The sequence below is a fragment of the Anolis carolinensis genome, chromosome 1, assembly GCF_035594765.1.
Source record: "Anolis carolinensis isolate JA03-04 chromosome 1, rAnoCar3.1.pri, whole genome shotgun sequence".
Classification (NCBI taxonomy): domain Eukaryota; kingdom Metazoa; phylum Chordata; class Lepidosauria; order Squamata; family Dactyloidae; genus Anolis; species Anolis carolinensis.
In genome coordinates this window covers 363567711-363578227 of record NC_085841.1, presented here as the reverse complement: position 1 = coordinate 363578227, position 10517 = coordinate 363567711, and positions in this window count along the sequence as shown.

The window sequence follows — 10517 nt, the reverse complement described above, 5'->3', positions numbered from 1 at the left end:
ACAGAAGCATTTTGCCAGAACGGAGATTGTTGGAAGGTTTATTCTAATTAGTCCTTGCCACAGAGTCTTTGAATAAGGTGCAGGTTAGCAGAACATACAAATACAACCTCAGAATTAGACCTTTCTTTGAAGCAGTTCGTGAAAATGTAGATGCAACATTTTAAGTATGATCTTTCATGCATAATTATTGCTCACCGCTTGGAACCGATCTGGGATCTGGATTATTGGCAAGAAGAGCAAAAAGATAGAAGAACAGAATGACTGTTAAAAAAGAGAAGGAAGGAGGGAAGGAAGGAAAGAAGGAAAGCAATCAGTCAGCAATCAGGGCTCGGGCTGTGGCGCAGGCTGTAGAGCAGCTGCAATGAATCACTGCAATGAATCACTCTGACCAGGAGGTCATGAGTTCGAGGCCCGCTCGGAGCCTATGTTTGTCTGTCTTTGTTCTATGTTTAAAAAGGCATTGAATGTTTGCCTATATGTGTAATGTGATCCGCCCAGAGTCCCCTTCAGGGTGAGAAGGGCGGAATATAAATGCTGTAAATAAAATCAGTTATTTAAATATGATCTGACTTATTCCTGGGAATGTTTCCTTGTCCATATCATTATACCAGACCCATCCCTGCAGCTTTCATTGAAATGGCCAACATCCTAATATAGTTTAGTATACTTTATTTAATAAACTTTATTTATATTCTTCTCTATCTCCCCGAGGGGACTCAGAGCGGATTATAAGTATGTATCAATGGCAAACATTCAATGCCATTATGCAATTGTTCCATCTTCCACGCCAAGAAGCCTGTTGATAGAACTGCCGGCATGTTTTTCAGGCGTATGTTTCCACGAAAGTAGTACCTATTTATTTACTCACATTGCTGTTTTCGAACTGCTAGGTAGGCAGAAGCTGGGGTGACAGTGGGAGCTTACCCCATCCATGTCTTGAACTGTCAACCTTCTGGTCGACAAGATCTTCTGTAGCTGGTTATTTAATTCACTGTGCTAGCTGCGGTCTTGTACCATTTTGTTCTTCTGGACTGGCACCCAATGTATTAATTGGGGCCGGGCTGTGGCGCAGCTGGCTAGTAACCAGCTGCTATAAATCACTACTGACCGAGAGGTCATGAGTTCAAAGCCCGGGTCGGGTTAAGCCTCCGACCATTAATAGCCTCGGCTTGCTGTTGACCTATGCAGCCCCGAAAGACAGTTGCATCTGTCAATTGGGAAATTTAGGGACGCTTTATGCGGGAGGCTAATTTACAACACCATAAAACTGCCAGCAAAACACGAGGAAAGGAATGAGGAAGTACAGCCACTACTGGACGGTGAAGCAACAGCTCCCCCTGTGGCCGGAATCGTGAAGCTGGAAAAATGTTTAAAAAATGCCTCTGAGTCTGTCTAATGTATGTTGTTTGTCGGTTGGCATTGAATGTTTGCCATATATGTGTTCATTGTAATCCGCCCTGAGTCCCCTTCGGGGTGAGAAAGAAGGGCGGAATATAAATACTGTAAATAAATAAATAAATAAATAAATAGAGCTGGACCCATTATCGCTCTCCTCACCACATTCCTTTCCAATCTTGCCCCTCTTTTGGACAGGTCAATAAACAGATACAGATCTTCAAAATAAGTCAATAACAGGTTATTACATTTTTCATCACAACTGGAGCCAATCAGTGATGACGACAAACAAAGCCCCTGACCAATCAGAAAGCGGATCCTAGTCGGCTATATTTTGAAACGATCAGGAGCTAGTGAGGCAACATGCCTTTATTTGGAAGAGCTGTCAAAGTGCTATAAATATTTCTGCACGTTTGCATTGAGGTGTGTCCGTTCTTTGGAGTGCTGTCCCCGCTGACATCCTCTCTTGCCACTGAGTATAAAGCCTTTAATATTGCCTTCAGCCCATTAAAGTCTTATCTGGTGCTTTGGAAGCTTGTTACTCCAGGTCCCGAACTCACAGTTTTATTGGAGCTAAAATCACATAGCAAAATGAAACAATGGAAGGGAGAATAGAAGGAAGGGTGGAAGGAAGGAGAAGAGGAGGAGGAGAAGAAGGTGTTGGGAATCACCCTGGACTACTCAAGTCTAAATGTAGTTAGATAGATGATAGAGTTAGATTGAGGGAATCCTTTCCCTGTTTCCAAAGCATGCCTAGACAGGCTTTACTGTGTTTCACTCTATCCTGTTTACGTCACATCCCTTACTTTGAAGTTAGTAGAAATGTGAATCTTTAGGGACACTAACTTCCCATTGGTCAGAATGTCTTTTATGGCCCCAATAAACTGGACCATGAGGCTGGAACCATTTTGGTTCATTCTTCTCCCTTTGTTCTTCTAGCTAACAAGCAGCATCTTGCTGTCTCTCCTGGAAAGATGTAACTATTTAGATGTTTGTTATTTTTCCTTAGAAACCAGTCTAGAGTAGACTAGACAGCTCCCAAGCCTTTCTATCTACAATGGAATTCTTTTTACCTGAATAAATAGTTTTTGAACTTTTACTGAGACTCTGCAGTCCATTGCAATCCTAAATACACAAAGGCTTCTCTTTGCTCTCCCCGTGTAAGTATCAGTTGCATTTGAAAGCTTTTGCTTTTGCTACTCTGCTGCATTTTGGTGGAATCTCCCCCAGAGAGGGTTAAATTGAGTCTAACCGCTCAGAGATTACCACAACAGAAGGGAGATTGGTTTTGCTAACAGCAGACTGAGGTTGTATCTACACTGTCTAATTAAGGTAGTTTGATACCACTTTCACTGCCATGGCTGAAATGCAATGGTATCCTGGAGATAGGACCTAGCAACCCGAAAGATAGTTGCATCTATCAAGTAGGAAATAAGGTACCATTTATAAAGTGGGGAGGCAAATTTAACTAATTTATGACGTTAGAATGAGGAAGTGCCGTCACAGTGGATGATGAAGCAGCTGCTCCCCCTGTGGCCAGAATCGAACATCCCCTCAGGAGAAGGTTAAATTGCCTCTGCGTCTGTCTCTGTCTCAGTTCTATGTGTATATGGGCATTGAATGTTTGCCCTATATGTATATAATGTGATCCGCCCTGAGTCCCCTTTGGGGTGAGAAGGGCGGAATATAAATACTGTAAATAAATAAAAATACTGTAAATAAATAGTACTTTTTACATGCCTTTTGGCGTTCTCAGCCAGAGAGTGTTAGCACCTTAAAGGTAAAGGTTTTCCCCTGACATTAAGTCTAGTTGTGCTCAACTCTGGGAGTTGGTGCTCATCTCCATTTCTAAGCCGAAGAGCCAGCATTCTCCATAGATGTCTCCAAGGTCATGTGGTCGGCATGACTGCATGGAGCGCCATTATCTTCTCACCAGAGCGGTACCTATTAATCTACTCACATTTGAATGTTTTTGAACTGCTAAGTTGGCAGAAGCTGGGGCTAACAGCAGAGCTCGTCCCGCTCCTCGGACTCGAACCACTGACCTTTCAGTCAGCAAATTCAACAGCTCAATGGTTTAACCCGCTGCGCCACTGGGGGCTCCTTACCAAACTACAAATCCCAGGATTCCACAGCATTGAGCCCCCAGAGAGGGTTAAATTGCGTCTAATTTCGGCCCTCCAGGTGTTTGGACTTCAATTCTCACAATTCCTAACAGCCGGAATTGTGAGAATTGAAGTCCAAACACCTGAAGGGCCCAAATTTGCCCATGCCTGGTGTAGATGCACCCATAGATGATATACTCTAAAGCGCAAAACCGAATCAGCCCTGCAGATAACTCAATTGACATTCAGATGAAAAGCAGAACCAGATCCAGGACTCTTCTCCCATGTAAATAGCTTGCCAACCCTGATACAAAGGGCACCAAGATCTGACTCAGACACAGAGTGGAGAGGCTCGAAAAGGGACTCGGGGATTCCATGTCCGACCCCCTGCGTTTCCATTCATCATTCAAGAACTCATTCTCCCTCCCACCTCCAAACCACAGTCGCAATGATAATGCCCAGCAACCAGAAGCTACGGGAATAACTCACTCAGCGTTCCTAAGCAACTGACGGACTTATTTAATTATAAACTGCCAAACGCAGCCAAGGAGGGAAATTAACTTCTAAATGCTCTGTGCCTGGCTTACCTTCAGGATGAGACAGCAGAGGCCCACTAAGCAAGATGATGATGATGATGATGATGATGATGATATATCCCTCCACATGTGCTGTTTTGACTTTTGTGGATTTGATAATTCATGGATTTAAAATGTTTATTTATTTATTTATTTATTTATTTACAGCATTTATATTCCGCCCTTCTTTCTCACCCCGAAGGGGACTCAGGGCGGATCACATTATATACATATAGGGCAAACATTCAATGCCCATTAACACATCGAACTGAGACTGAGACAGACAGACGCAGAGGCAATTTAACCTTCTCCTGAGGGGATGTTCGATTCTGGCCACAGGGGGGAGCAGCTGCTTCATCATCCACTCTGACGGCACTTCCTCCTTTCAATGTCGTAAATTAGTTCAACTTGCCTCCCCACTTTTATAAGTGGTACCTTATTTCCTACTTGATAGATGCAACTATCTTTTGGGTTGCTAGGTCAGCAACGAGCAGGGACTATTTTTTATTTTTAATTGACAGGTGCTCACCTCCCCACGGGCTGGCCTCGAACTCATGATCTCATGGTCAGAGTGATTTATTGCAGCAGGCTGCTCTCCAGCCTGCGCCACAGCCCAGCCCCTATTTTATTTCCTACAGTTCTGCCAAATATCCGTGTGTTATACATAACAGCCTTAAAAGTCATTCATATGTTGTATGATACATTCCACTTTCATCCAACAGGCTGTTGACATAAGTCTGGAGCAATTCCACCAGCGTTGCCTCTGAAAAATCCTGCAAATCTCTTGGGAAGACAGGCGGACAAATGTCAGTGTGCTGGCAGAAGCAAAGACCACCAGCACTGAAGCCATGCTCCTACGCCATCAACTTTGCTGGACTGGCCATGTTATCCAAATGCCCAAAGATCACCACCTCCCAAAGCAGTTACTATACTCCCAATTCAAGAACGGAAAACGGAATGTTGATGGACAGGAAAAGAGATTGAAATATGGGCTTAAAGCTAACCTTAAAAACTGTGGCATAGACACTGAGAACTGGGAAGCCTTGGACCTTGAGTCCTCTAGCTGGAGGTCAGCTGTGACCAGCAGTGCTGTGGAAATTGAAGAGGCACGAATGGAGGGCTTAAGGGAGAAACGTGCCAAAAGGAAGGCGCGTCAAGGCAACCCTGACCCACCTACGGACACACCACCAAGACACTACACATGGAAAGTCATCATACTCGGACAACGAGGGATCATGTAAGTAAGTAAAGACTTAAGTCTTCTTATATACAGTAGAGTCTCCAACGTAAACAGGCCAGCAGAATGTTGGATAAGTGAAAATGTTGGATAATAAGGAGGGATTGGGGAAAAGCCCATTAAATGTCAAATTACGTTATGATTTTACAAATTAAGCACCAAAACATCATGTTTTACAACAAAACAACAGAAAAAGCAGTTCAATACACAGTAACGTTATGTAGTAATTACTGTATTTACGAATTTAGCACCAAAACATCGCAATGTATTGAAAACATTGACGACAAAAACATTGGCTACTAACAAATTGACTACAAATAAAGATAGAATTGCATAAAATGAACTTACAGTAACACATTGTCAGAAGTTAAAACCATAAAAAGTTCAGTCCTTGCTGCCTAGAGAAACAGCTGTGGATCGGGGCGGGAGGAAGACTGCGTTGGATAATCCAGAACAATGGATAAGTGAAGCTTTGATAAGCGAGACTCTACTGTACATGCTTTTTAAAAAATAACATTTAACTAATTTTTAATATTAAAGCCACCTGTGTTGCCCACTCCTCATCCCTCCCTCCAACCACATATTTATTCTATACTATTATATTTAACCATTTATTTACAGTATTTATATTCCACCCTTCTCACCTCGAAGGGGACTCAGGGCGGATCACAGAACACACATATACAGCAAACATTCAATGCCGTTTATATACAGATAAGACAGACAATTTTACATAGATAGAGGTAAATATATAGGCTTTCCCCATCTTCAGCATCTTGGAACCTTGTGTTCGGTTCCAGTCACCGTCCCTGGTGACGAGCTTTGTTCGTAAACATGCTCCTTGATCAAATTGCTGGCATTTTTCTGGCATTTCCTTACAGGTGTCTTAAAATAAATTCATTTTATTGGAAACAAAAAAAAAAAGAAATTAAAAAAAGAAAAAACTAGAAAAATAAAAACAAACCAGCAAATATTTTTCTTTTACAATAAAAGTGGAAGAACATGAACAATAGAGGAAAGCAGGAATAAAGATAACAAGAGAGCATTAAAAAAGAAAAGAAAAAAAGAAAAAAAGGAAAAAAGAAAAAAAATATTTGTTAACTTCCGATCTCTTCCATCAAAGTTTAAAATGTCCATATATTTGTACAAAAATATACATTTCTTTTCTTTGAAAATGCAACCACCCATTTGTTCATGCTCTTTTTATGGTTGGGAATCTATTTCTCATCTTTCTTATTTTAAATATTCTTTCAAAAGTGTCCAATCAGCTGTTTTCTTTGGTATGCCTTGATTTCTTTTAAGACATTGTGTTAAATGGTCCATATTCATAATATCTAATATTTTAAGTATCCAGTCTTCTATCCGAGGAGTTTCTTTCAATTTCCAATTTTTTTTTCGTGTCAGGAGCAACTTGAGTTGCTTCTGGAGTGAGAGAATTGGCCGTCTGCAAGGATGTTGCCCAGGGGATGCCCGGATATTTTTACCATCCTTGTGGGAGGTTTCTCTCATGTCCCCGCATGGAGCTGGAGCTGATAGAGGGAGCTCATCCGCGCTCTCCCCGGGTAGGATTCAAACCTGGCAGCTTTCAGGTCAGCAACCCAACCTTTAAGTCACAAGGCTTTAGTCCACTACGCCATCGGGGGCTCCAATTTCCAATTTTTAGCATAGACTATTCTTGCTGCTGTCACCAAGTAATTAAATAATATATCTTTGCTTAAGTCCATTTCAAAATCTGGCATTCCTAACAGGAAGTATTCTGGTTTCATTTGAAATTTTATTCTTAATATTTCTTGGATTTTTTTCATGTATTTTTGTCCAAAAATTGTTTGCAATTTTACAAGTCCACCTTAAAATACCTCCCCGCTTTTAAGCGGTGCCTATTTATCTACTCACTTTGATTTCAAACCGCTAGATAGACGGAAGCCGGGCTAAAGGCCAGGAGCTCACCCTGACTCAGGCTTTGAACTGTCAGCCTTTTGATTGGCAAGATTTACTGCAGCTGGTGGTTTAATCTGCTGTATTAAAGCCCAGCCAGTAGGCCGTTAGGAATTGTGGGAGTTGAAGTACAAAACACCTGGAGGGCCCAAGTTTGCCTATGTCTAGCCTATAATCAAAACATACAGTGCCTCCAATAAAGCTTCATGAGCCGCTGCCTGCCGTAAGAGCAAGGGATTTCTCCAGCACCCGCTGCCTGAAATCTTTGCATTAAAGTAGTTGGCATGGATTGAATCCAGGACTGTGATGTCTCATGGGCCTTGTAGTCCCGTTCCTAGTGCCATTGTGGCAGATGAGGAGGAAAACATGGGATTTCCACCGGTTCAGCTCGAATCGGAGCCTCGCCACCTGGAAGATGTTTGTCCTCAGGAAGTTAACCAAACAAGCCTTGGGCAGAATGCTCCCCCGTTTTCCCGAAAGGACAATTATAATAGAGATAGAGGAGTCAGGGAGGCTAATCGCCGGAGCCTCAGAATCGCTGCCAGACAATTAGCTGATTAGGTCTGCTTCCCTTGGGAAATTCTAAGGAGTCATGCATCTGGACAGAGTTGGGTTTCACTTCTTGTTCTCCAGGGAAAGTGTTCTGTTGGCGGGAAAACAAGACCCTATATAGGGGTTTTGCCGCAAGGGGAACCTTGCGGAGTCAATTGCTCAGCTTGAGGAGAGAGATCGTGTGTGGACTTCGTATTCCTTGTTCCCTGCTTCCCGGATTTAGTTTCAAGTCTTGCCTTGCTTCACGTTTGCCACGGACCTTGTTTCATGCTTCAAGTTGTCACGTTCCAAGTCCTTGATCCAGCCAAGAACCAAGCCTTTGATCCAGCCTTGTTGTCAAGCTTCAATGGACTAAAGACCTTGTCATCTCCCCACACTATTGCTTGGCAAAGTGTGTGTTTCAGTTAATGGATTATAACTTTGAACTCTAATATCTTATATTGGACATTATTTTCCTGGACTATATTTGGCCTTTCCTGAAAGGTCTGCTTCTGAACTATATTCTTCACTTGTTTTTATTGACTTTATATATTTCTTTAATAAAGATATTAGATAGATTCTGGTCTCTGCGCATGGTTATTGGTGCTCTGCAGCCTGGGTCCTGACAAGGACCTCAATTTGTTCACCCCGGATAGCTAAAAGGGAAGGGAGGGTTCTTCAAGGAACAATGAAGCCAACCCATATTTTGGGGGGAATAACAGCCGTGCCCTACATTAATTCGGAGGAAAGGAGGTGATATTCTCCGGCATGACGCTAAGAGAGGCTTTGTGAGAATCACCCACGTGCCATTTACCGACAAGTGCTGAGATCATTGTGTGGGCCAAAGCAAAATGTTCCTTCACCCACATATGCTCTATTCTGGATCTTTCAGAAGAGGAGGGATGTCACCATGGAACCGGAGCAAAAAAGCTCTGCTTGGCAAAGGCAAGACAAATCCTTCCTGCATAATATCAAATCATAGCAGCCTATCTTGCTGCAATCATCAAATCATAGAGTTGGGTGGGACCCTAAAGGCCATCCAGTCCATCTGAATTCTGCTAGGCAGGAAAAACACAATCAGAGCACTCCCGACAGATGGCCATCCAGCCACTGCTTAAAGACTTCCACAACAGGAGACCACCGGATTCCAACGCTGCATGTTCCATATTCAAACAGCTTTCACCATCAGGGAGTTCTTCCTAATGTTTAGGTGGAACCCCTTCTTCAGCAATTTATTTATTTATTTATTTACAGTATTTATATTCCGCCCTTCTCACCCCGAAGGGGACTCAGGGCGGATCACATCTATATATATAAAAGAGTGATGGAATCCTGGCGACCGCCAAAACAACAAAACTAAACACCCCACAACCTCGAAAATTGACAACACAACCCATCATCCACACCTCTAGGTTGATACAACAAAAAGAAAAGAAAAATAAAGTCCTAATTAGACGGAGAGGAATCATTGTTTTTAGCCAATTGCTGCCAGTTAGAAGGCTAAGCTCCGCCCACTTGGTCTCCTAGCAACCCACTCACCCAGGGTGCAGGCAGAGTTAGGCCTCTTCTACACTGCCTATAAAATACAGATTATCAGATTTTAACTGGATTAGATGGCAGTGTAGACTCAAGGCCCTTCCACACAGCTATATAACCCATTTATAATCTTATATTATCTGCTTTAACTGGATTATCTGGACTCCACACCTTTACTCTTTACCTTAAATACCACCAATTCCTCAATACTTTATTTCCATACCACCATACTTCGCCACAGCGACGTGTGGCCGGGCACAGCTAGTTACACATATAAGGCAAACATTCAATGCCTTAACATAGAACAAAAACAGAGACAAACGCAGACTCCGAGCTGGCCTCATGCTCATGACCTCTTGGTCAGTGTGATTTGTTGCACCTGGCTGCAGCTGGCTGCTCACCAGCCTTCGCCACAGCCCGGGCCTTTCAATCAATTGCTCTATGATATCCATTATATGAAGATTTCAGAGATGAAAATCTGGACATCCGAGTTTAGTGTCAGAATGTGAAAGCCCAGCACTCATAACAGCTGAACTCTCCACATCCCGTCAGAGCAATGGGCGGGTGGGAGATAATCTAAATGATAAGGGCTATCTGGCTAGGAGGATGGGTTTTATGGCCTGCTCTGGTTTTTCAAGCCTGGGAAAGGACTACATCACAGATACGTGTGAATATGGAAAGGGTGGGGAGGTAGGCGGTGGATATACTCGGGGTTTGGCGGGAATACGTTAGTTCTAGCTTTGTTTTCAACTTGAAAAGAAGGTCTTCAATAAAGCGTTTCCACAGAACTGCCTGTGTGAGCCTGCATTGAGTCCTATAGCTTTCAAGAGCTGACATTTAGTCTCGATTCAAAAGGTCATCAATGAAGAAGGAGACATAGGTTGGGAGAGGATCCAACATCAGTTTTCTTTTCTCTGACCCTTTTAAGGAAGGCAAGGTTCCCCCTCATTTCCACTTGATTAGGCCTGTGAGTTTTTCATGCTGTATGGCCATGTCCCGGTAGCATTCTCTCCTGATATTTCACCTGCATCTGTGGCTAACGACATCTTCAGAGGTCTGTTGGATGTCAAATCCAAAATGTCATGGTTTGCAAAGGCACTGTGCTGTGTGTGTTAACTGGAAAATGAAGTGCATGAAGCCGATTGGCTGAGCCTGCAAAGACCTGGGGACTGATTTGATACTGTTTCTCTTCTGCTGCTGCAG